The sequence below is a fragment of the Melitaea cinxia genome, chromosome 22 (assembly GCF_905220565.1).
Source record: "Melitaea cinxia chromosome 22, ilMelCinx1.1, whole genome shotgun sequence".
NCBI lineage: Eukaryota > Metazoa > Arthropoda > Insecta > Lepidoptera > Nymphalidae > Melitaea > Melitaea cinxia.
In genome coordinates this window covers 12,695,568-12,702,824 of record NC_059415.1, presented here as the reverse complement: position 1 = coordinate 12,702,824, position 7,257 = coordinate 12,695,568, and the positions used below count along the sequence as shown (strand labels likewise).

At 33.0% G+C, this 7,257-nt stretch overlaps 1 non-coding gene across 1 annotated transcript; it reads right to left on the bottom strand.

The window, feature by feature from the left end:
* Nucleotides 1-6,323: 6,323 nt before the first annotated feature.
* Nucleotides 6,324-6,524, bottom strand: LOC123664808. Its single transcript, XR_006744916.1, has one exon. It is a non-coding gene; the product is annotated as a small nucleolar RNA U3 (small nucleolar RNA).
* Between the last annotated feature and the right edge of the window lie 733 nt (nucleotides 6,525-7,257).

Below are 7,257 nucleotides of genomic sequence, written 5' to 3'. Positions count from 1 at the left end.
ATTATAGCTCGTCGTAATGTCTCAGCAGGTCTCAGTGGATATTTGGTTCAAATCTAGATCTAATTTGCAATAATGCATTGGTGCTTAAATTGTTTTTGAACGAAACGCCAAGTGACGCCATTTTGTTTGAAAGCGTCTATCTATCAATCGTTAAACGTCAGTTAGTATCGTTTGTTGATCTTGCTGTCGAGATCATTTTTACGTACACCTGTTCGAAAATAACGTGTGAAAGCTGCAGAACGGAGCATGAGTGCACTATCCGCAGAGCCGGAACTAAGATGGAGTTAGACGCGGATCTCGAAGATATTGTAATAGCTCTAAATAGCGTTATTCTAACCTCAAAACTTTAATTATGGATATCTCATTAACCATGTAGTTCCGCAGGATGAAAGTGGTACCGGGGTAGCCCGCTACCCCCCTCCTCCTCCCTCCATTCCTCAAAACCCCATAAATCGACGGCCCATGATCTAGATTTTAGCCGGATATTTTATTTTTAAATAAGTGACGTAGCATTATTTATATTGATATAATTACAGTCATTTTGCTTCAATCTTACTCGATCTTTGTTTTTATTAACTCTAAATGTTCAGCCTTAGCAGCTTGTAGAATTCAAATATAAATAACTAGCGCTCTTAACTTAAACAAAGAATATTTTTACTAATTTCGTTACAATTTTATTTGATATCTATTTTCATAATTATTACATCTAATTTATAAATAAGCTAGAGTCAGACACGGAGCTCTAAGGTATTGTAATAATCAAATCTAAGGTATTGTAACCTCAAAACTTTAACCACAACATTTTCGTAACCATGGGGATATCTCTGTAAAAACGGGGTTTACACGAAAATAGTTTGCCGGGGGGGTGAACCCCCCCCTACCCCCCAACCCCCTTTTTCCCCAAACCCCATAAATTACACTCCTCGATTGTACATAATTACCAACCAGTCTACACTATTAGTTTTACTGTACCTTTGTTGATTTAATTAAATTAATAAAATATAATAAAAAGGTTCTAGAACTTTCGTCTAGCATCTGACGCTTTAACAAAATGTATGGGAGTTATGATAATCTTTTCAAACGTAATTTCCTCTGAGTCTTGCCTATTTGCGTACCCAATCTTATTCATTTTTGACTACGCCCTGTGTTATGTAAAATTTATATTTTTGCGCTTATCAGCCTAAGCATAATTTTCTCGGATAAGTCTGTTTCAAAATTTGCCATATCATGGATTTATGGGTTAATTGTATTATAAACTGTTAATGTACACAATAACTGAAAATAGACATTACAGAAATCAAATTATTAAGTTTACGTCATGACTCATGAATATGACACTTCTGTTGATTCCACTGCATTCTTGCCGCTATGGCGTATCGTCTCTTAAAATGCTTTCATGGTTTTCATCAAACATGAATAAGGTTCTTTTGAACTTTAACTTCTACGTGTATTTATTTAATACTTACGTATTTTATTATTTCTTATTGTACTTTTTTGTAACTTTTTTATTGTGTATTCTTGACTTTAAATTTAGTGATTTACAATGCCATCTAGCGGATTAATTCATTATTTAAATTAAATTTAGTAAGTTTATGATGTAAGGTTGTGAATATAGATGTCGCTAGTGTATAAATCTTTTATTATTATTATTATTATTATTATTGTTGCCATATAAAAACATAAAAAATAATATATAATGCTTTTATTAGACAGCGTATTGTATTATTGTGATTAAAATTCTCGCTCAAGCATCTGGAATATCAATAAATATAAAAAAATTGTTACGAGCATATTGTATTGCATAGACATTTCATTTCTGCTTAATTAAAAGATAGTTTCAGATAGGGTTAAAGAGATCCAGGGTATGCTTTTACTAAACTTGTAAATTTCAACGCGATTTTTTTCGTAATAACACAGATTTTAGGAATATTTCCTCAGCATTTGATATTGATGATATAAATAGGGATACATGTATGATGACTCGGACAGTCTTGAGACTTTATCGATGTATCACAATTTTATTTTCCTATCTTGCTAACTGCTAAATTATCCAGATTAATAATACTTGTTTGATAAAATTTCTGAGGAATACCTTCAATTTTTTTATTATGTAAGAAGTGTTTTTTGACAAAGTATCAGAAAAACTTAAAAAAATAAATAATTAAATTAGTGGAACCGCTTAGCGATTATATTTAGCGATGCATTTAAATAAGTTACATTTTTACAAGTTCTGTTACATTATCGCAAATCTGCAATGAAATTCGCAAAACGACGTGCTCAAAATCGTGTAAATATCCAATAAGTAATAGTGATTTATAGGAACGTAGCTTAATGTACACTGTAAAAAATATATGGTTTTAATTTTAATGATTAAATATATTATTATAATTGCAGCGAAAATAATATTAAACGAAATTTTTATTCTATTTATTTTAATTGTATTTATTTTAAATGTCAATATAAAAACCGATTTAGAATAATATTATAAATAATATTCTTATAATAACTGTTAAGAGTATGTGTATAAGGTATAAAATAAATATGTTTTTTAACTATCTGTAATGTAAAGTTACCAAGTTATGTGATTATTAATTTATATGTTGATTGTTGATATCGAGAGTTTAATTCTAATAAACTGCGATTGTTTTGATTTGCTGTTGTTTTATTTTTAATTCGTAATATTAATTACCAGCTATACCCGTGCGAATAATTCGCACTAAATAAGTATAATAATAAATAAATAGATATCTACACAATACACACACGGTCGTCTGTTCCTAAAGTAAGCAACTTAATGCTTGTGTTATAGGTAACAGCCGACTGGTATATAGCTACATTTTTTTTCGATAAACATACTTATAAATAACACATATATAAATATATAAATAAATATTTATATTACACACAGACTCGGGGTGGGAATCGAAACCACAACCCTCGGAACAGAAAGCAGGGTCACTACAAACTGCGCCAACGGGCTAGTCAATTATCACTTTACAAAAATTACTTTGCCGTGTGGTGTCGGCCGAGTAGAATAGCACCTCCCCCTTTCTTTCCATGGGGGTCGTAAAAGGCGACCGAGGGATAAACCTGGCTCGAAATCATCAGAGTTCTGGAGAAGGAAAACTTCAATTGAAACCCGGAATGGGGTCTCCGTCAAGCATTCGTGGCATAGCTCTAAAATGCGAAAGACTCCTGCAGCCGAACTGGCTCCACACGTATGGACTCGTCGTTCCTAGCCAGTGAGGTCGAGAGGGTGCCGCAGAACTTAGACAACTCTGCGTGTCTCTGAAGAGTGTCCTAGGCGAGAGTGTCTGTCTGTGGAGAGGATACTTTTCTAAATCGTCTGCAACAGAGGGACTAAAGCCAATGATGAATGATGACAAAATTACAAAAAAGTATTTATATGTGAATTTATTTGAAATCGAACAAAAAATTTATCGACCGTCAATCATGTTGACGTTGTTTCAAAATTAAAGTCGTCAGATGGCAGCATTGCTGTATTGTATCTCAATGCATATAATTTTAATAATTAATTAATTTGCAAAGTAAAAACAATTATAATTTTTTTAGTTGTTGATGCCGCTAGAGCAAGCAATTATCTATAAAATGATATATAATTTATGTGGAGTAATTGTGAGGTCTTTTCTAAAAAGGGAGGCAAACATCTTAACCTTAGCGTATTAATATATATGATTATTTAGTAGGTATTTGAAAAAGAGTAATTACTAGGTCGGTAAACAAGCGTACGGCTCACCTGCTGGTAAGCGATTACCCCCAATCCCCCCAGGAGCTCTGGTCACCTTACTTTCCAACAAGACGCAACACTGCTTGAAAGCAGTGTTTTTTGTATATTATCAGTTATTAGGATATCTTCTTTATATAAAGCATAAACCAATGGTTTTTTTTTCTTTCTATTTGGATGAAAATTTTCAGCTGAAGAAAACTACGCAGCTTTGTTCTTACCTCATACCGTTACGTAGCTCAGCGTAGCATTCAAACTTATCCCTCCCACCGCGACCAGGCTACGTGGTTTATGGATACTCCCTAAAGAAGTTACTACAGTCGTATGGTCTAAAGCACATTCGTTTTATTTTATTTAAATAAATTTTATTATATTGACGCATTTACTGTATATCATTACATAGTACAAAACAACGTCGTTACCCGCTGTCTGTATGCTTAGATCTTTAAAACTACGCACGGATTTTGATGCAGTTTTCTTTAGTAAATAGAGTGATTCCAAAACAAGATTTATATGTATAATGCATGCATAATAATAGTAGAGGGACACTGATAGTTTTTGCAATCATGCGAAGCCGGGGCGGGTCGCTAGTGTACATATAAAATACAAACACCCACAAACCGTTCACCAACTTCCATCACTTTTCATAAAAACTGCTACCAATATCTAACAACAATATAACACAGCAATATCAATTACAAAAATTAAATCAATAAGAAAAATAGCTCTACGAAAATTGATTATATGTTCTATATAATATGTAAAAATAAATATAGTTACTAAGCAAATACAATTGCAAATAACACATAAAGATAACATTACACGACGTAAATGACGTAAGCTGACGTCAGACGACGTAACACACGTGTGGAGTATTAGCGATTATTTTGCGGAAATACGACCGACCTCGCATCCAACCTTGTATCAAGGTTGGATCCAAGGTTGGATCCAAGAGCGTCCTCTCTGAAGGTGAAACCTTGACGACGAGGTTACATCGAAGGGCAACCTTTGCTACAAGGTGAAGCAGTGATACAGTTTTATATGATATTGCAAAAATTATTACCTTGGATAGCGCTAGCGTGCGAAATGTGTCATACATAATGATAATTGTCAAGCTAAGGTTGTTTGTTTTAACGCCTAAGCTCAATTAATTAAACAAATCTTAATTTATTTAATGACGTTTATTATGTATGTTGTAGGCTTTGAAATGTTAGGGAATGACTTTCAGAGTAGTGCTTGAATAGAAGTATAAGTGAAACCAGATTTTAAATGTTTTTATTACTTTAAAACAATGCTTGTCGAGATACGTTTTAGGCTATAAAAGATCAATGAATGACAGTGTACTCAATGTAATTATGAGCGGAAACAAAATGTTTCAGACTGTAAAACATCAAGGAGTTAAAAATAGTGATATAAATGTGAGTCGAATCGCGTGATTAAGCTATACAACGTAATAATATGACGTAATGAAATGTTATCACGTACGTTTCAATTGTTATCTTTGCAAACGTATTTTTAGTTTGAAATTTTATTATATTTTTTTTTGGTTTCGTATCGTCTCTGACGCGAGTAAAGTACTAAACTTTTAATTAAATATTTTGTTATAATGTTTAGTTTATTGTAAGCTAGCTGAGCCCGCAAACTCTGTTTTGCCATATATGTTATTAACCCCTTTAATCCCGCCCCCCCCTTATAGCTTAGCTGTATGAAAAATAGATGTTGACCAATTTTCAGGCCTACCCGATGTGATGTGACCCCTACAAACAAACAAAGTTAGAAACTTTACCTCTTTATAATATTAGTATAGATTATTTTGGTTAAGAATTAAAATGTGATAATTATTTTATAAGGAAAAATAACTAAATAATTATGTTTTTAATTCTAACTTTGTTTAAGTGTTTTAAAATATCGACTATTGTAAGGGAAATCTACATTTAGAAATTGTGAAAAAATGTCCAAATAATGTATTTATTTTACCAGTGAAATAATTTTCTGGAGTTTCGACAAAAAGATCGTTGGCCGGGGCTAATTTAATTTTTTTTTTTTTTTTTTTAAATAAAACTTCATTACGTACGCTTAACTTGGTGAGTAAGCTGGTGAATGCGTGACAAGAGCGTTACGAATAGATGATATGATCTGGCGAGGCGAACGTAAGTTGAGAGGGAAATATAAGTAAGTGAAGATAGAAAGAATTATATCTCTTAAGTTTTGATTAATGGCTTTCAGTTGTGCCCGAGAAGCACGGTTGATTCTGCCAGTTTTCATAAGTTTTAGTTCAGTTGTATGGTCTAAACTTCTAAAGCACACTCGTTTTATTTAAGTTCTTGGTGTACAATAAAGAGTACTTATTCTTAAGCTCTACTTTATCTGTTTTGACATTTCTGTTCTCAATCAGAGCCAAAAGCTATAGCTTTAGTAGATTCAACACACTTGTCTTTTACTTTGAATTTAATAAAAAAAATTTACTAGATATCTGTTTTTTATGAGTACCATAAAACATTGGATTAGTAAAACATAGTCTTATACATATGTAAATACGTTATATCATATACTTTTTCATTGTATTAATTTTAAAAAGGCCACTCAGACAGCGACAGCGCCCCACGCCGCTCCCCAGGAGAGCGGTGAACGATCATCGAGGGCTGGCGGCCAGAGCCGCCGCCCGCCTCACGCTCAGGGCGCCGCGCCACGACTCCTCATCGCGGCCGGTACGATCACACGTAGTGTGTAGATCTCGTGAAGAGCTTACTATAGAAATGATCCTATGAAGTAAGGTCTTGTCGAAAGCGTCGCATAGCAGCGGTAGTCATTCGACGAATAAAAATCTGGCCAGCGCGATTCAGAAAAAGTAATTTTTAATACAGTGACATCTAGTGTCAAAATTGTACACCAAAATGGTGCGCCACGATTGACGTGTAGCGACATCTATCGCCGAACGTGTAACATGCTATAACAAAAGTGTCTAAGTTAAATTTATTAGGGAACTTTTGCCTTATTAAATTCTTGTATAAATAGGTACTTTAGAAAACTCTTATTTAGTTTATTTTGTTTTACATTACGATAATTGTATTTAGTATTTGACTGAAATCATATTTGTTTATGCGTTCTGATTCACAAATAATATAGTCTTACTACTTATTATTAATAACAGATAAATTATCACTCGCTTCTGATATTTGCTCGAATTTTTTTGACACGATGGTATTTTGTATGCGTTTGTGTTAATCGTTTTTTTCTATTTCGATTTTAAGATTTTTTACAGCTAGGTTTGAAAGACACGTTAACTTAACCTTTCTATACCCGCGTGAAAAATTTGTAACATATATACCCGCACACGGTCTGAGGGACCGAAAGAGATAAATATAATTTTGATATTACAGTATATATAAGAAGTAAGCTTCAGTCACACATCACAGCTGACACATTATGTTCTGAATATTCTGATTCGTTTATTTATTTGTTAGATTGGTAGTATTCCAACTACATGTGAAAACAACATTGACAAATTAGAT